This window comes from Oncorhynchus mykiss, chromosome 19, assembly GCF_057628025.1.
Source record: "Oncorhynchus mykiss isolate SJ-2025 chromosome 19, ASM5762802v1, whole genome shotgun sequence".
NCBI classification, from domain to species: Eukaryota; Metazoa; Chordata; class Actinopteri; order Salmoniformes; family Salmonidae; genus Oncorhynchus; species Oncorhynchus mykiss.
In genome coordinates, this window is record NC_143040.1 from 58,657,244 (window position 1) to 58,678,129 (window position 20,886).

Sequence of the window (20,886 nt, forward strand, 5' to 3'; positions counted from 1 at the left end):
GACCCCTGCTTTAACATGTTGACATGTTGAAGACCCCTGCTTTAACATGTTGACATGGTGAAGACCACTGATTTAACATATTGACATGTTGAAGACCCCTGCTTTAACATGTTGACATGTTGAAGACCCCTGCTTTAACATGTTGACATGGTGAAGACCCCTGCTTTAACATATTGACATGTTGAAGACCACTGCTTTAACATATTGACATGTTGAAGACCCCTGCTTTAACATATTGACATGTTGAAGACCCCTGCTTTAACATATTGACATGTCGAAGACCCCTGGTTTAACATATTGACATGTTGAAGACCCCTGCTTTAACATATTGACATGGTGAAGACCCCTGCTTTAACATGTTGACATGTCGAAGACCCCTGGTTTAACATATTGACATGTTGAAGACCCCTGCTTTAACATATTGACATGTTGAAGACACCTGCTTTAACATATTGACATGTTGAAGACCCCTGTTTTAACATATTGACATGTTGAAGACCCCTGCTTTAACATATTGACATGTTGAAGACCACTGCTTTAACATATTGACATGTTGAAGACCACTGCTTTAACATATTGACATGTTGAAGACCCCTGCTTTAACATGTTGACATGGTGAAGACCCCTGTTTTAACATATTGACATGTTGAAGACCCCTGCTTTAACATATTGACATGTTGAAGACACCTGCTTTAACATATTGACATGTTGAAGACCCCTGTTTTAACATATTGACATGTTGAAGACCCCTGCTTTAACATATTGACATGTTGAAGACCACTGCTTTAACATATTGACATGTTGAAGACCACTGCTTTAACATGTTGACATGTTGAAGACCACTGCTTTAACATATTGACATGTTGAAGACCCCTGCTTTAACATATTGACATGGTGAAGACCCCTGCTTTAACATATTGACATGGTGAAGACCCCTGCTTTAACATATTGACATGGTGAAGACACCTGCTTTAACATATTGACATGGTGAAGACCACTGCTTTAACATATTGACATGGTGAAGACACCTGCTTTAACATGTTGACATGGTGAAGACCCCTGTTTTAACATATTGACATGTTGAAGACCCCTGCTTTAACATATTGACATGTTGAAGACCCCTGCTTTAACATATTGACATGTTGAAGACCCCTGCTTTAACATGTTGACATGGTGAAGACCCCTGTTTTAACATATTGACATGTTGAAGACCCCTGTTTTAACATATTGACATGTTGAAGACCCCTGCTTTAACATATTGACATGTTGAAGACCCCTGCTTTAACATATTGACATGTTGAAGACCCCTGCTTTAACATGTTGACATGGTGAAGACCCCTGTTTTAACATATTGACATGTTGAAGACCCCTGTTTTAACATATTGACATGTTGAAGACCCCTGCTTTAACATATTGACATGTTGAAGACCACTGCTTTAACATATTGACATGTCGAAGACCCCTGGTTTAACATATTGACATGGTGAAGACCACTGCTTTAACATATTGACATGGTGAAGACCACTGCTTTAACATATTGACATGTTGAAGACCCCTGTTTTAACATGTTGACATGTTGAAGACCCCTGGTTTAACATATTGACATGTTGAAGACCCCTGCTTTAACATATTGACATGTTGAAGACCACTGCTTTAACATATTGACATGGTGAAGACACCTGCTTTAACATGTTGACATGGTGAAGACCACTGCTTTAACATATTGACATGGTGAAGACACCTGCTTTAACATGTTGACATGGTGAAGACCACTGATTTAACATATTGACATGTTGAAGACCCCTGCTTTAACATATTGACATGTTGAAGACCACTGCTTTAACATGTTGACATGTTGAAGACCCCTGCTTTAACATATTGACATGGTGAAGACCCCTGCTTTAACATATTGACATGTTGAAGACCCCTGCTTTAACATATTGACATGTTGAAGACCCCTGCTTTAACATGTTGACATGTTGAAGACCCCTGTTTTAACATATTGACATGTTGAAGACCACTGCTTTAACATATTGACATGTTGAAGACCCCTGCTTTAACATGTTGACATGGTGAAGACCCCTGGTTTAACATATTGACATGTTGAAGACCACTGCTTTAACATATTGACATGTCGAAGACCCCTGGTTTAACATATTGACATGTTGAAGACCCCTGCTTTAACATGTTGACATGTTGAAGACCCCTGCTTTAACATATTGACATGTTGAAGACCCCTGCTTTAACATGTTGACATGTTGAAGACCCCTGCTTTAACATATTGACATGTTGAAGACCCCTGCTTTAACATGTTGACATGTTGAAGACCCCTGCTTTAACATGTTGACATGTTGAAGACCACTGCTTTAACATGTTGACATGTTGAAGACCCCTGCTTTAACATGTTGACATGTTGAAGACCACTGCTTTAACATATTGACATGTTGAAGACCCCTGCTTTAACATGTTGACATGTTGAAGACCCCTGCTTTAACATATTGACATGTTGAAGACCCCTGCTTTAACATGTTGACATGTTGAAGACCCCTGCTTTAACATGTTGACATGTTGAAGACCACTGCTTTAACATATTGACATGGTGAAGACCCCTGCTTTAACGTGTTGACATGTTGAAGACCCCTGGTTTAACATATTGACATGGTGAAGACACCTGCTTTAACATATTGACATGGTGAAGACACCTGCTTTAACATATTGACATGTTGAAGACCACTGCTTTAACATATTGACATGTTGAAGACCACTGTTTTAACATATTGACATGTTGAAGACCCCTGGTTTAACATATTGACATGTTGAAGACCACTGCTTTAACATATTGACATGTTGAAGACCCCTGCTTTAACATATTGACATGTTGAAGACCCCTGCTTTAACATGTTGACATGTTGAAGACCCCTGCTTTAACATATTGACATGTTGAAGACCACTGCTTTAACATATTGACATGTTGAAGACCCCTGTTTTAACATATTGACATGTTGAAGACCCCTGGTTTAACATATTGACATGTTGAAGACCACTGCTTTAACATATTGACATGTTGAAGACCCCTGCTTTAACATATTGACATGTTGAAGACCACTGCTTTAACATGTTGACATGTTGAAGACCCCTGCTTTAACATATTGACATGGTGAAGACCCCTGCTTTAACATGTTGACATGTTGAAGACCACTGCTTTAACATATTGACATGTTGAAGACCCCTGCTTTAACATGTTGACATGGTGAAGGCCACTGCTTTAACATGTTGACATGTTGAAGACCCCTGCTTTAACATATTGACATGGTGAAGACCCCTGCTTTAACATGTTGACATGTTGAAGACCACTGCTTTAACATATTGACATGTTGAAGACCCCTGCTTTAACATGTTGACATGGTGAAGGCCACTGCTTTAACATGTTGACATGGTGAAGGCCCCTGCTTTAACATGTTGACATTTTGAAGACCACTGCTTTAACATGTTAATTCATTTTAAACATTCATGATTTGATGAGATAATTATTACTTCAGTAAAATTAATTATCTTAAAAAATGCACACATTTTTTTTCCTTTCTCCCTTTTGTTTGTTTGTTTATGACAACTGAATGCAAAGTAAATTAATTGTGCTCGATTGGCATTAACATACCCAAATAGGAATATGAAATGGTTAATATTGAGCCCCCTCAGGGCAGCCTATGTCCCAATCCACTGGAGTACTTATCATGCCTTGTCTCACTCACTGCTAGCCTGGCAGCATTACTAAAGAAAGCTCTCTGTTAGTTGGTTCTGCTAAATGCGTCTTTATATAGCATGACTTGTTCATTGTTATTTTGGGGATCAAAACAGAATTTTGGCAATATTTTCTGTCATAGATTCAAACATTTTGTATTTTGATGTATTTTCATTTAATACGTGTTTTGTTTCCTCTTGTATTTATGTATTTTCATATAACTATGTCTAGAATATAAACAACGTAAGTATTGAACATTTAAAAAATAAAATAATATCTAGCCTACCTTCTCCCATTGTATTACCACTGTTGTTGTCCCAAGGCTTCTCTCTGGATTTCCAAGCTACTTTGGCAAGTCATTCAAACTCACCAGTAAAAATGAATGAATTAGCACCTCTGTCCGGTACGAAATGAATCTAACTCATAATCTAATTCTGATGATGTCTCAGGGACCAAATTAGCTTTCCTTCATTTGCATATCTGGGTAAAAATGCAAATGTATTTGCTGTTATTCCCTTTTCATTCACACAAGAATGACTATACATTTCAGAGCTCTACGGAAGGACATGATTTACTGTAAATATGTCCTAGGTTTTAGCCAATAGGTTCTCCTGACTCCCTAGCTGTCAGTGTGTTGGCTGAGAACACGGCGAGCGTGCTTTCCAACTCATTTATCTCCTCCACCATTCTGCTGCTCACCATAGTTCAAAGCCCAGACAGGAAAGCAGCCTTAATTAACCGTGTGCACTACAGCTCAGCAAGCCTTCCCATATTCCATTCTACTCTACAATCTTACTGCTCTCAGTTCCACATACAGCTGAACTACAGCCACATATTGTGTCTTGAACCAGAGGAGCTCATCTTGGCTTCCTCCTGGAGGATACATGGGCACATTGTAGATTTCCAGGTTAAATACATCAGTCCACATCCCTCCACACGTCATGCAAGCCCCGTCCCATCCCCCTCCATTTATCCTCCCTTTCCTTCATCCTCCCCCTCCATCCCTTCGCCCCCTCCCACCCTCCTGAGACCCAGGGCCCGTGGGAAGAACTGACGCTGGGAGCAGACTGTCTGCAGCCCTGAATACATGTAGGACAGGGAGAGAGAGGGGGAGAGAGAGAGAGTCAGAGAGAGAGAGAGAGAGAGAGAGAGAGAGAGAGAGAGAGAGAGAGAGAGAGAGACAGAGAGAGAGAGAGACAGAGAGAGTCAGAGAGAGAGAGAGAGTCAGAGAGAGAGCGAGAGAGTGAGAGCGAGAGAGAGCGAGAGTCAGAGAGAGAGAGAGAGAGAGAGAGAGAGAGAGAGAGAGAGAGAGAGAGAGTCAGAGAGAGAGCGAGAGAGCAAGAGAGAGAGCGAGAGTCAGAGAGAGAGAGAGAGAGCAGTAGAGCTAGATTGTGGGAGAGGGAGAGAAACAGGGATATGTGTTCTTCTCAAATACATACATATACACAGTGAGAGAGAAAGAAAGACTCTCTCTCTCCTCTCAGCACGTACCCCCCCACACACACATGAACATGATCGCACTCACACTCTCACACATACATACACTCACAGACGCACTCTTGCTTTAGGGTACCAGGCGGCTTGGTGTTCTTCTCCTTTGTTGTTTTTGTCATTCATCAGTCTTGGTACGGTGTGCTGTGCTGTGTGAGTCTCGCTGGGTGAGGAGTCTGTCTGCGTGGCTGTCTGAGAAAGCCATCTACACTACGGTAAGCCACACACTGTTCCTTCTCTCCCTCTCTTCTCTTGTGCAGTCTCTCTATCTCACTGGGGTACCTAGCCCCTGCAACGCACATCCTCTGCTTCTTTTTCCTCCCTCTCTCTCTCTCTCTCTCTCTCTCTCTCTCTCTCTCTCTCTCTCTCTCTCTCTCTCTCTCTGTCTGCCGCTCCACTCTCTCCTTCGCGCTTTCCTCTCGGCTGTGCGCTCTCTCACCATCCTTACCTTCGCCGCCTCTCCTCCCTCATCTCTCTCTCCCTTCCACTTCGCCTCATTGGTGCTGCCCTCATTCCTTTTTTCCATTAAGCTCCAGGCCCATTGGTTGCCTGCCTTCAACCATTATCTTCTCTCCTCCTTCCCTCTTCCTCTTTCTATCTCTTGCCTCTCTCCTCTTTTTCTCCCTTGTTCCCTCATCTCCAGCCGACTCTCAAGTCAAAATGATTTGCATACAGGAGGACATGATAAGTTTTCAGGGAGCAGTGTGAGTGTGTGAGGGGTAAAGAACGAGTGGGATAAAAGATAAGTAAGTAAAGAAAGAAAGAAAGAAAGAAAGAAAGAAAGAAAGAAAGAAAGAAAGAAAGAAAGAAAGAAAGAAAGAAAGAAAAGAGGACGGACATACTGGAGCATAAAGAAGTTTGGGAAAAGACTGCATTCTGAGACTGGTGGGTTACTCTTCTTCTTTCAATCTTCTTGTGAGTGTTTTGGCTTCTGTCAATGATACGTTTGTAGATTGTCAAAAGAGGGTTATAGCTAAAACTGAAGGAGGATATTACTTAGAATTTAAGATAGTGAACTAAGCAGTATGACACTTGCTTAGAATTGCTTGAGTCTCAGCTTATTTAGATATTTAGAATGTTGATATGAAATGTGTATTCACTGTATATTGTGCTTTACATTGGAATCTCTGATGCCAAGCGTTGTTTAGCTGAGTTGTTTGATTGAATGGCAAGTAGAGTGTTAAACTCCTTCTGGAATACTTCTACTTTTTGTTGGATTTTCATATTGTTGATATTCATGTTTTATATTGTTTTGGAGATTAGATGCCTTAACAAACCATTGAATGCTCTACATTGTTATCATTTCTTTATAGCATTCAGCTAACATTGAAAGGATATATTACATTTCCGAGGCAAAGTGTTGCACTGTTTTGAATTCTCATACATGGTTAACTATACTGAACAAAAATAGAAACGCAAAATGTAAAGTGTTGGTCCCATGTTTCATGAGCTGAAATAAAATATTCTAGAAATGTTCTACATGTACAAAAAGCTTATTTCTCTCAATTTTGGGGCATAAATTTGTTTACATTCCTTTTAGTGAGCATTTCTCCTTTGCCAATATAATCTATCCACCTGACAGGTGTGGCATATCAAGAAGCTGATTAAACAGCATGATCATTACACAGGTGCACCTCGTGCTTGGTACAATAAAATGCTACTCTAAAATGTGCAGTTTTGTCACACAGTACAATGCCAAAGAAGTCTCAAGTTTTGAGGGAGTTTGCAATTGGTATGCTGACTGCAGGAAAGTCCATCCGAGCTGTTGCCAAAGAGTCAAATGTTCATTTGTCTACCTTAAGCTGCCTCCAATATCCTTTTAGAGAATTTGGCAGTATGTTCAACTGGCCTCACAACCGCAGACTACATGTAACTACGCCAACCCAGGATCTCCACATCCTGCTTCTTCACCTGTGGGATGAAACTGTGGCACAACAGGAAGATTTCTACACAAACCGTTAGAAACCTCAGGGAAGCTCAGGGAAGCTCATCTGCATGCTCATCGTCCTCACCAGGGTACAGACTTCAGTGGGCAAATGCTCACCTTCGATGGCCACTGGCATGCTGTAGAAATGTGCTCTTCACGGATGAATCCCGGTTTCAACTGTACCGGGCAGATATCAGACGTATGGGAAATGTGCCCCATGGTGGCAGTGGGGTTATGGTATGGGCAGGAATAATCTACGGACAACCAACACAATTGAATTTTATCAATGGCAATTTGAATGCACAGAGATACCGTGATGAGATCCTGAGGCCCATTGTCATGCCACTGGTGGTGGCACCATGGTACCATGGCACAGAGCAGAAGGCTGAGGCACTGCAACATGTCTCTCTGGGTGAAGTAAACAAACCTTTACAAAAAAGCTCTAAATCTACAAATGAACTGAAATAATTGTGTGCCTGTCTCCTCCTCTTTTTGTTAACCATTACTTTGTGGGGGGGGGGGGGGAATAATGATGAATGCACAAATTCTGTCCACAAATATTCTATAATCTGGCTATTTAGAAATGGAAATCAAATGGGTTCCAGAAAGAAATACATATTGTGTCACTGCTGGATTATTACATTGCATATTAAGATAGATCATTTGTATTTTCCCATAGCCTTAGGGATGTAGATCTCAATATGTTGTACACAATGTACACATTTTATAGAGCTGGGGGGAGTCATGATGTCCAGCTGAAGTTGCATGGTGAAGGGACATTTTGTCCAGCTGAGACTGCATGTGAAGGGCTGCTCTGACATGATGTCTAGCTGAGGCTTCATGTTGAAGGGACATTTTGTCCAGCTGAGACTGCATGTGAAGGGCTGCTCTGACATGATGTCTAGCTGAGGCTTCATGTTGAAGGGACATTTTGTCCAGCTGAGACTGCATGTGAAGGGCTGCTCTGACATGATGTCTAGCTGAGGCTTCATGTTGAAGGGACATTTTGTCCAGCTTAGACTGCATGTGAAGGGCTGCTCTGACATGATGACCGGCTGAGGCTGTATGGTGAAGGGATGTTCTGACATGATGACCGGCTGAGGCTGTATGGTGAAGGGATGTTCTGACATGATGACCGGCTGAGGCTGTATGGTGAAGGGATGTTCTGACATGATGACTGACTGAGGCTGTATGGTGAAGGGATGTTCTGACATGATGACCGGCTGAGGCTGTATGGTGAAGGGATGTTCTGACATGATGACCGGCTGAGGCTGTATGGTGAAGGGATGTTCTGACATGATGGCCGGCTGAGGCTGTATGGTGAAGGGATGGTCTGACATGATGACTGACTGAGGCAGTATGGTGAAGGGATGTTCTGACATGATGACCGGCTGAGGCTGTATGGTGAAGGGATGTTCTGTATAATTTTCTGGTGTCAGGATGAGGAAGGAAATGTTTTGCTTATCACGAGTGTGTTGGTGAGAGAGTGAGGGGAGAGAAAGCGGGAGAGAGAGGTGGGATAGAGAGAGCGGGAGAGAGTGTGTGTGTCTGTTTCTCTATCTGTGTGTGTGTCACCGCGGTGCCTAGCTTGCTTTACTGTGCAGGCTGAGAACAGGGAGACAGCCAAATGTGATTAAATTATAGAGGGATAGCACCCTCCCTGGCTCTCATGCGACCAGCTCCCGGGAACCCCCTCCCTCCCAATCTGGACTCAAGGTTAGACGTAGCATAGTAAACTGAAATTATTATGATCCATATGGTATGGTATCTATTCATTTGTGGATATCTATCCTCCATTTTATTTGATATGTTACATTACAATTTGTATGATATGTTACGAATTGCAATTCATGCAATATGTTACGAATTTCCAATATGTATGATATGTTACGAATTCCAATTGGTTGTGGCTAACGTTAGCTAGGTTGCTAGGTAGCTAATGCTAATGTTAGCTGTGGTTAGGGGTTAAGCTTAGGGTTCATGTTAGGTTTAGGAGTTACGTTAAAGGGGTTAAGGTCAGGATTAGGGGAAGGGTTAGCTAACATTCTAAGTAGTTGCAAAGTTGCTTTTTGATCAAATTACAAAAGTTGACCGTAATAAGAGTCGAACACTCAATCGTTGGTTTTCTAGACGTTCATGTTATACGCCCACCAACGACCCTCCTTTTGTTTTTTGTTATCTGAGTAAGGGAAATGCTGTATGTATTTTGAAAGATGAGACATTGAGGATTATAATAAATATCGCTTTGATGTCATGCAAGCAAGCCAAACACTCATGATTCCAAATGTGCACGTCACATTTCCACAGCATAATATGAATGGCACATACAGTGTCAATTTTGTTTGATGTACAGTTACAAGACAACATGGTGTAATACCCTGGGTTGTTCTGAACCGAATGAGTCTATGTTTGTCTTTTGTGAAGGAAATGTGCAGCAGCCCAGGCACCTGAATCCACTCATGACTCCTTTCTATGCGCACCAAAATTACAATCCGTTTCCCTGAATTGTATTGTGAAAGCTTTAACCTTGTAATATCGTTTTTTTTTATATAACTTAGTTAGTCATGTTGGCAATAGAACATGCTTTCAAATGATTCCCACTTGTCCCAGATTGCGATTTATAATGGACCATTTTTGGACTGCGTAAACAACAGTAATTGTGTGATGGTGGGGATGCAGGGTTGTGTTCCAACCAAACCTACAAATGTGCTTGCTCTAGTTCTTCAAAGGCAGATCTAGGACAGATCCAAAAAGCACCTTATAGTTGAAGACTTTTCTTTGAGTCATAAAAGTGCATTGCATTTACTTAGGAACTGTGCACACTTTGGAGAGGTGTGTGGACACTTGGAGACAGCAGTTATAGTCCTCTCACTCCAACCCTTGTAATATTGTTGTCTTATGTTGCACCTACCTCATATTATCGTGTTACTGAATGTATTCAACATATTTTCAAATTTCGTTATCAACAAATGCAGTGAAAGAAAAGTACAGTAAATGTAAAATGCACATACAATCAACAATGTAATGTTTGTATTCAGGTGAGCTGTTGTGTCCTAACCATTGGTCTAATCATTTTTTCCATAACCTCCAAACTGTTTTATTTCAATTGCTACCATGGTTATGCATATGCTTTTCATATTTCTTCTGTAAGAAACATTTCAATTTAACCCTATACATATAGGCCAAGTCCCACGAGTGTAAAGGGTTAAGTTACCTTCTGTTTTACATAACCATACCAAGGTAACATATCATATAATTTGTTTCTCGGATGAACGTTTACTATGTTACTTCTAGTCTATGAGACCAGGCTGTCCCTCCATCCCTCCCTTTACCCACCCCTCATTTCATATATTCACCCTCTTCCTCAGCATCTCAAGGATCCCACATAATCAAAACAGTCTCAAGGAGGCCAGACAGATGAAGATGGAGCTGCAGTAGATAGCTACCGTTTTACGGGCTCCTGACCAATTTTGCTAATTGGTGTATTTTGTTTTTACACTGATCTTAACTTTTTTTGTTCATAATATTTCCGCGATCTTTTCCTACGACAGAAAACAGCTTCTGGACAACAGAACAGCGATCACTAAACTAGATTTGGAGGAAGATTTCTACTTCAACGAGTCGGCAGCTGTGAATGTACGGCTCATTCCAAGCCAGGCCCTAATCCCTGGGAATCAACAAAGGAAAAGACGATGCAAGAGAGGCAAACAAGCGGGCTCCCTGACGAGACTACGTTGGGGAGTTAATAAACTGCCTCCACCTTCCGTTCCCTTGGCGAACGAACTGGACAAGCTCCATTCGAGACACTGCTATAATTGGGACCTGAAGAACTGTAATATCCTATGTTTCTCGGAGTCGTGGCTGAACAAGAACATGGATAATATACATTTAGCTGTTTTTGAAATGTATTGTAAAGACCAGCAGCTTCGGGTAAGGTTATGGGGGAGGTGTGTGTCTTTGTTAACAATAGCTGGTGCGCGATCTCTAATATTAAGGAAGTCTCAAGGTTTTGCTAACCTGAGTTAGAAAATATAATTAATACCTAGATTTTTTGTAGCTGTCTATTTACCAACACAAACCAATGCTGGCACTAAGACCGCCCTAAAACAGATGTATAGGGCCATAAGCAAACAAGAAAATGCACATGCAGAGGCAGCGCTCCTACTGGCCAGGGATTTTAATGCAGGGAAACTGAAATCCGTCTTACCACATTTTAACCAGCATGTCAGCTGTGCAACTAGAGAAGAACAAACTCTAGTTCACCTTTACTCCACACACAGACACTCAAACAGCAAGTGCCAGTGATGTGCTCAATATGAAGTGGTCCAATGAAGCTGATGCTAAGCTACAGGACTGGGATTCATCCGATAACATTGAGGAGTTTAACACATCAGTCACTGGCTTCTTTAATAAGTGCATCGACAACGCCATCCCCTCAGTGACCGCACGTACCGACTCTGAAGCTCGCCGGATGTGTCAGAGCTTGCAAACTATCATGGATTACAAAGGGAAACCCAGCCAGGAGCTGCCTAGTGATGTGAGCCTACTAGATAAGCTAAATTCCTTCTATGCTTGCTTCGTGGCAAGCAACACTGAATCATACATGAGAGCAACAGCTGTTCTTGATGAGTATGTGATCTCTCTCTCTGTAGTAAACAGATGAACATTCACCAGGACGCGTACTCAGAGCATGCACTGACCAGCTGGCAAGTGTCATCATTGAAATTTTCAACCCCTCCGTGACCCAGTCTGTAATACCTACAGTACATGTTTTAAGCAAACCACCATAGTCTTTGTGCCCGAGAATGCAAAGGTAACCTGTTTAAATGACTGCCACCCCATAGTATTCATTGTAGCCATGAAATGCTTGGAAAGGCTGTTCATGGCTCACATCAACACCATCATCCCAGACACCCTGGACACACTCCAATACACATACTGCCCCATCAGATCCACAGATTGTGCATTCTCTATTGCACTTCACACTGCCCTCTCCGACCTGGACAAGAGGAATACCTACGTGAGAATGCTGTTCATTGACTGTTGCTCAGCGTTCAACAGCATAGTGCCCTCCATGCTCATCACTAAGCTCAGGACCCTGGGACTGAACAACCCCCTCTGCAACTGGTTCTTGGACATCAAATCAAATCAAGCTTTATTTATACAGCACATTTCAGACATGGAATGCAAGGCAATGTGCTTCACAGGAAAACATGAGAATAAAAACTGAAATATTTACTGCACAACAAATATAATAGGATAAAAAAATGTATAAAAATCATTCCCAGTTTATTGGGGTGCACAAATGAGGATTGATTTAAAAACCAATCGAAGAACCTTAAAATTGCTCCACCTTGGCAATGTTCCTCAGGTGGTAAAAAGCTTTCTTGGTCACATTCCTAATGTGTGATTTGTATTTGAGTTCAGAATATAAAATATCTGGAGTTTTATTTTTATTGTCCGTGAATCACAATGTGCAGACCGATTCTCAATCTGTGCTTCGGCTCCATAAATAAGTACCTTTGTCGCCCCCAGGTGTTGAAGGTAGCCAACAACATATCCACCACTCTGACCTTCAACAAGGAGCTCCTCAGGGGTGTGTGTTTAGTCCCCTCCTGTGCTCCCTCTTCACCCACGACTGCATGGCAGGGCACGATACTCCAACACCATCATTAAGTTTGCTGAAGGCACAACGTGGTTGGCCTGATCACTGACGATGATGAAATAGTCTACAGGGAGGAGGTCCATGACCTGGCAGTGTGGTGCCAGGACAACAACCTCTCATTCAACGTCAGCAAGACAAAGGAGCTGAACATAGACTTCAGGAAATGCACGCCCTGTTGTGGAGCGAGTTTGGAGACTCAAGTTCCTTGGTGTCCACATCACCAATTAATTATCACGGTCCACACACACCAACATAGTTGTGGAGAAGGCCAAACAGAGCCGTCTCCACAAAAAAGATTTGGCATGGTTCCTCAGATCCACAAAACGTTCTACAGCTCCATCTTGACATGCTGCGTCACCTCTTGGTATGACAACTGCTTGGCATCTGACCGCAAGGCGCTACAGAGCATTGTGCGTCCAGCCCAATACATCACTGGGGCTATATTGTCAAAGAATCCCGCCACCCAAGTCATCGACTGTTCTCTTTGCTACCGCACGGAAAGCGATACCGATGCACCAAGTCTGCAATCAACAGGACCTTGATCAGCTCTACTCCCAAGCCATAAGAATGCTAGATACTTAGTCTGGGTAGCTATTGGTTAACTACTTAGCTATCTGCATTGACCCTTTTTGCAGTAACTCTTTTGACTCATCACATATGCTGCTGCTACTGTTTATTAACTATCCTGTTGCATTTTCACTTTTTCCCTACCTACCTTATATGAACAAATCTACCTCAGTTACCTCGTACCCCTGAACACATACCCTGTGTATATAGCCAAGTTATCGTTACTCATTGTGTATTTATTCCTTGTATTATTTTTCTATTATTTAAATGTTTTTCTCTCAGCATTGTTGGAAAGGGCCGGTAAGTAAGCATTTTACTGTTAGTCTACACCTGCTGTTTACAAAGCATGTGACAAATACACTATGATTTAATTTGAGAAAAACAGTTACTGGTGGGATTTCAAAACATACTGGGTACTTTTGGCAACATTACTTTACAGTTACATAACATGGAATTGTTGAAGTTTTTATCACAATACATTTGTTTGGTATAAAAAGTAATTAAGCAAGTTTGTTTTTAATCAATTTCCAACAATCCATTTAAATACTATTGATATCTCTTTTTTCTAGATAATTACATTGGTTTTGTTGATTGAGTTCCGTTGGCTATTCTGGATACAATAATAGATTTTGTTGATTAAAGGTCCGCTATTGTAGGAAGAGTGTAATTGTGCTATGAAAATGAAACTTTCTTTAATGATTTCTTACAAAACAACATCTGCACAGAATAACCTCTGAACCATTTGTTAACAGTTTCTGTAGTTATATTCCTGGCAGCTGGAGAAGTAGTTCTGTATCTCTACAATAACGACTGTGTCACTCTAGTGGGTTGAACCTGAAACGCACGTCTAAGATATGAACCTTTACACCATAGCAATAGGGGAGTGTGTGTGTGGGTGTTTGTGTGCTAGTGTGTGCAAGCCATAAGAATGTGTGTTGAAAGATCTCCATAGGAATTCCATACACACTAACCCTACTGGGTCATATAGCTACATGCCAGTTAGCTTGTCTGTGCTGTGCTGTGGACAGCATGACTATGGTAATGTTAGTTTGTCTGAGGTGAGTAGAAGCAGGTCACATAGTCACACACACACTAACATTATTTTAGGGCTCCTGAGTGGCGCAGCGGTCTAAGGCACTGCATCTCAGTGCAAGAGGCGTCACTACAGTCCCTGGTTGGAATCCAGCCTGTATCACATCCGGCCATGATTAGGAGTCCCATAGGGCGGTGCACAATTGGCCCAGCGTCGTCCGGGTTTGACCGGGGTAGGCCGTCATTGTAAATAAGAACTTGTACTTAACTGACTTTCCTAGTTACATAAAGGTTAAATATGTGACCCAACTATCTAGCTAGCCAGTCTTGATGGATGTGGCTAGCACGACTGTGTACTATTAAGCAATATAAGTCTGCTAGCATGACTGTGTAAAAATATAGAGAGTTATAAGTCTGCTAGCATGACTGTGTGAAAATATAGAGAATTATAAGTCTGCTAGTTTTGCTCTGTGAAAATGTGACTCTATTAAAGTGAGATGGCATGACTGTGGGCTAACACTAGCATGCTAGCCTGTCTGACACAAACGAGGCAGAATTGCCTGGTGTGTCTGTCTGTTTGGGAGTTGATGAATAAGCCCCCTGGTCGAAGGTGTTCCTCCCTGTAGAGCGTGTTAACGCAGGCCACCCAGGGGCCCAAGAGAGGATCACACTACCCCCCCTGGGCTTACAGCCCAGCCAGCTAGACCCCCCCCCCCCCCCCCCCCCCAGAGCATGCCCATGACACAGTTCTTCTCTGATTCACACTCAGGAATGTATTTATATAACTACAGTATATATACTGTACATCATCCAGAATGATGGAGGATGGAGGAGGTCGATGCTTATGATGATTCATAACTAGGATCAAATCGATTAGGCCATTTAAACATGTACATACCATTTCTATTTAGATGCTGTTCATTTTTATTCCCTATAGCTAATGTTACTCGTGGGTATTATCAAGATGAGCTTGACTGAGTAAACCAGTGGCAGGATGTTGAAGAGACATTGATGGGCCCTTGCAATCACTGAATGACGTGGTTCAGCTGGTTTTGTGATGGGATAAATCCAAGGTAAATTCTGCAATGTCAATACTGATCCTTTCATGCTCTGAGAAAGGGGGATCTAGTGTGCCTCACTGGTTCATGACAGGTTTCTGTAAGTCTTAAGAATCAATGCGCTGATGAGTGAAACCAAACTGCACCAAATTTGGATAGGTGGTCATAAAATCCTATTAGATGGCAAGATTAAGCTACCACATTATTAATACCTATCCAATCTTTTGAGATTTTACCAGAAGTGTGAAAGGGAATAGGGCTATAGCTGTTGATTTGGAATTGGTCATCTGTCTAAGAAGACAGTGCTATCCTCTCCAGCCCTCTCCTCTCCTCGGGGACGGAAGCGCTACGTGATGTATTTCCTGGCGGGCAGGCCAATTAAAAACCAATCAGGCCTGTTGGAGTGTGTGCATGGTAATGGAAAAGCCAGGAGAGTGGAGGAGAGCAGTGATTAATGGACACTTTCACCTCGTGGCATAACAGGCTCCCATTCATCACCTCACCTGTCCTGAATAGGGTCGGGCTGGCACTCCGCATTCACGCCTATACACCACTGTCACTACCATACACATCTGTCACTACCATACACATCTGTATGAGTTACACTGGCTGTGACTGGGTTATAATGCAGTGGATGGGAGCTGGGTTAGTCACCGTCCTATGTACTGAGTCACAGTAGGCTATACACCAACTATTGACCTCCCCCATATTACACGTTCATTGCAATGCACTGAATTTATTCAGGAATGGGATATACTGTATTTTCCCTAGTTAACTCAGATTTTTGAGGGAAATAGCCTGCTTGCATTTGACCCTGTGGTGCCGTTAGCCGGCACACATTCAAGCCAACGATTGTATTAACAGTGAGAAGGGTGTTCCATTTCAGGAGCTGCACTGACCTGTTTCACACAGGCAGGCACGTAGGTGGGCAGGCAGGCAGGTAGGTGGGTAGGCAGGCAGGCACCTGTAAATAATAATTTGCATAACTTGGTTTGGCCTTCTTTCATTAAGGAAACAAATGAAGAGCTTTGTTCAAAAACACTATATCCATTTTCAGAAACGTTTGTAAATTAGCTTTACTCTTTAAAGAAATTATGAAAGAGAGCCGCCCGAACAAGGAGAGGAGCCGACTTCGGCCCTCCCCTTGACGTGCAGCTCCAGCAGCGCTCCAACACCTGCCTCGGGACGACCCGGAGGGCGAGGCGCAGGATGATCCGGACGGAGACGGTGGAACTCCTGCAGCATTGAAGGGTCCAACACGTCCCCCACCGGAACCCAGCATCTCTCCTCCGGACCGTACCCCTCCCACTCCATGAGGTACTGAAGGCCCCTCGCCCCTTGAATCCAGTATGGAGCGAACAGCGTATGCCGGGACCCCCTCGATGTCCAGAGGGGGCGGAGGAACCTCCCGCACATCAGACTCCTGGAGCGGACCAGCCACCACCGGCCTGAGGAGAGACACATGGAACGAGGGGTTTATATGGTAATCAGGGGGAGCTGTAACCTGTAACACACCTTGTATAGTCTCCTCAGGACTTTAAACAGCCCCACAAACTGCGGACCCAACTTCCGACAGGGCAGGCAGAGGGGCAGGTTTCGGGGCGAGAGCCAGACCTGGTCCCCCGGTGCAAACACCGGGGGCCTCACTGCGGTGACGGTCTACGCTGGCTTTCTGGTGCAGCACGGCACGCTGAAGGAGAACAGGGGCAGCGTCTCATGTCTCCTCCGCACGCCGGAACCAGTCGTCCACCGCAGGAGCCTCGGTCTGACTCTGATGCCAAGGAGCCAGAACCGTCTGATACCCCAATACACACTGGAAGGGGGAGATGTTAGTGGAGGATTGGCGAAGCGAGTTCTGGGCCATCTCTGCCCAGGGCACGAACGCCGCCCACTCCCCCAGCCGGTCCTGGCAATAAGACCGCAAAAACCTACCCGCATCCTGGTTAACTCTCTCCACCTGCCCGTTACTCTCGGGGTGAAAATCTGAAGTAAGGCTGATCTAGACCCACAGGCGCTCCATGAACGCTCACCAGACCCTCGACGTGACCTGGGGACCTCGGTCAGACACTATATCCTCAGGCACCCCGTAGTGCCGGAAGACGTGCGTGAACAAGGTCTCCGCAGTCTGTAGGGCCGTAGGGAGACCGGGCTGAGGAAGGAGACTGCAGGACTTGGAGAAACGGTCCACAATGACCAGAATCATGGTGTTACCCTGTGAGGGGGAGATCTGTGAGAAAATCTATCAACAGGTGCGACCATGGCAGTTGTGGAACGGGTTGGGTTGTAACTCACCTCTTGGCAGGTGCCTACGTCCTTGGCCAAGGTGGGCCACCGGTACTTCCCACTCAAACAGCGCACTGTCCGACCGATACCTGGATGACCAGAGGAGGGTGACGTGTCAGCCCAATAGATCAGGCGGTCTTGGACAGCAGACAGAAGGTACAGACGCCCAGCGGGACACTGGAGGGGAGCGGGCTCTGCACGTAACGCCTGCTCAATGTCCGCGTCCAGCTCCTATACTACCGGCGCCACCAGGCATGAGGTCGGGAGTATAGGGGTGGCATCCATGGGCCGCTCCTCTGTGTCATACAGCCGGGACAGTGCGTCTGCCTTGACATTCTGGGAACTTGGTCTGTACAAAACGGTGAAAACAAACAAAACGGGTAAAAAACATGGCCCACCTTGCCTGGCGAGGATTCAGTCTCCTCGCTGCCCGGATGTACTCCAGATTGCGGTGGTCAGTCCAGATGAGAAAAGGGTGTTTAGCCCCCTCAAGCCAATGTCACCACGCCTTCAAAGCCTTGACGACAGCCAACGGCTCCCGGTCCCCCACATCATAGTTTTGCTCCACCGGGCTGAGCTTCCTCGAGAAGAATGCACAGGGGCGGAGCTTTGGTGGCGTACCTGAGAGCTGAGAGAGCACGACTCCTATCCCAGCCTCGGATGCGTCCACCTCCACTGTGAACGCCAAAGAGGGATCCGGATGAGCCAGCACGGGAGCCAAGGTAAACAGAGCCCTTAGGTGACCAAAACCCTGTCCGCCTCAGCCGACCACTGTAAACGCACCGGGCCCCCCTTCAGCAGTGATGTAATGGGAGTCGCTACCTGACCAAAACCCAGGATAAACCTCCGGTAGTAAACCCTAGAAAATGCTGCACCTTTGACTCAATCACTGTGGCTATGAGAGGTAGCGGGTAACTGTACTGTGATCAGGTTCTGGTTAAGAGCTCGATTGTCAAAACATGGGCGCAGACCTCCCTCCTTGTTCGCAAAAAAATAAACTTGAGGAGGCGGGTGAAGTAGGGGACCCGAATGTACCCCTGACGCAGGGAATCAGAGACATATGTTTCCATTGCCGCCGTCTCCACCTGTGACAGGGGATACACGTAACTCCTGGGAAGTGCGGTGGGTATCAGGAGATTTATCGCACAATCCCCCCGACGATGGGGTGGTAATTGAGTCGCCTTCTTTTTGGAAAAGGTTGAGAGCCAAATCGTCATATTCGGGGGGAATGTGCACGGTGGAGACCTGGTCTGGACTTTCCACCGTAGTAGCACCAACGGAAACCCCTAAACACCTCCCTGAGCACTCTCGCAACCACCCCGTGAGAGCCCTCCATTGCCATGAAACAGTAGGTCATGACAGGCTAACCAGGGTAGGCCTAGCACCACGGGAAACGCAGGAGAGTCAATAAGGAAGAGACTGATTCTCTCCTTGTGACCCCCCTGCGTCACTATGCCCAGGGGAGTGGTGGCCTCCCTAATCAACCTTGACCCTAATGGTCGACTGTCTAAGGCGTGAACTGGGAAGGGCATAGCCACTGGAACAATGGGGATCCCTAAACTAAGGGAGAATTATCGATCTATGAAATTCCCAGGCTCGCCTGAATCAACGAGCACCTTAGGCTGGAAATTCAGAGAAAACTCAGGAAAAGTAACATACAAAAACATGTGTACAACAGAGGGCTCTGGGTGAGAATGGTGCCGGCTCACCTGGGGTACCCGCCAGAGTGCTGTGCCTGCTGCCTCGACCCCCAGAGGGTATCCATGGACATCGGAGTGGTGGAGCAGGGGAATGGAACCGACAGACCCCGCACTGGACGTCCCTGGGCGGCCAGGGTCCAAAATTTCATTGTGAACTCCTGGGCGCTCCTCGTCCCCTGCCTCAGATGGAAGAAACGTTCACCCGCCGATCTACCCTCGGGCGGGTGGTCGAAGACTGAAGTCCTCGAATTGGTCCAGCACCGCATCTCCTTCCTTCCACATGGCGTTGGCCCACTCCAGGGCTTTCCCCGAGAGGCACGATGCGAGGGCGGACACCCTCTCACGGCCCGAAGGAGCCCGGTGGACGGATCCATTGCCAGGATCCAGCTGCAACAGGAAACCCTGGCAGCGTGCAGCCGTCCCATCGTACTTCTGGGGAAGGGCGAGACAAATCCCACTGGGACCGGGTGCAGGGGAGGCGAGTATTGAAGACCCTTGTTGTGCTGGTGGAGGCGCTGGAGGAACTCCCTGTCTCTCCCAGCGGTCCATAGTTTGGACGACGCGGTCCGTGGCGGCTCCGAGATGGTGGAGCCTTGCCGTGTTCTCCCAGACGCGCTCCTCAACCCCTATACCAGGGGCACCTGCTCTTGCTGACTCCATATTCAGGTGTGGTGCATAACTGGCTGCAAGGAAGTCAGGCGCAGGAGAGCAGAACTGGGTAATAACCGGAGCAGTTCAAATGATGCAAAACCGACAGCACTCAGAACAACAAAATATGTGTTGAAATAACCTGTCGCAAAACAGTCGATAATGCACAATCACTTTACAACAAACAATTCCACACACAGACATGGGGGGAACAGAGGGTATTATACACAGGAAAACAAGACAAAACAAATGGAAAATGAAAGGTGGATCGGCGATGGCTAGAAGACCGGTGATGTCGACCGCCGAACGCTTCCTGAACAAGGAGAGGAACAGACTTCGGCGGAAGTCGTGACAAGTGAGGTAAAACCTCTAACAAATTCACAGGACAAGACCTGAAATACACTACACAGGACGAAACCAGTAATAAGAAATGGACAACAATACACTGGACGAGACCCGTAATAACAAGTGCACAATACACACTGCACAATACATGCTGCACGAAAGACTAAATGAAAAGCACAGGAACTCACATACCAACGGACATGGGAACAATAATCAACCAGGACACTGAGGAACAGAGGGCACAATTATACACATACTAATCAAGGGGAATGGGAAGCAGGTGTGGGTAATGAGACAAGACAGTCCGGAGTTGGTGGTAATGAGGCCGGTGACGTAGACCTCTGGAGCTGGTGAATGGAATGAGCAGCAGTACCGGGGGAATCGGGGTGGCATTGACTAAAATGCAGTAGAATAGAATACAGTATATACAT

General features: G+C 44.9%; 1 protein-coding gene across 6 annotated transcripts in view; it reads left to right on the forward strand.

Moving 5' to 3' along the window:
- Nucleotides 1-5,322: 5,322 nt before the first annotated feature.
- LOC110498066 (myelin transcription factor 1-like protein) overlaps nt 5,323-20,886 on the forward strand; it is a 164,566-nt gene continuing 149,002 nt past the window's right edge. For 2 of the 6 annotated variants that reach the window (XM_036955008.2, XM_090211464.1), the window contains exon 1: nt 5,639-6,115. The gene's annotated coding sequence lies outside the window, so the exon portion shown is untranslated. Of the gene's footprint in view, nt 5,446-5,638; nt 6,116-20,886 lie in introns of those variants that run through there. The other 4 variants (XM_090211462.1, XM_036955000.2, XM_036955007.2 and 1 more) reach the window with 4 other exon arrangements.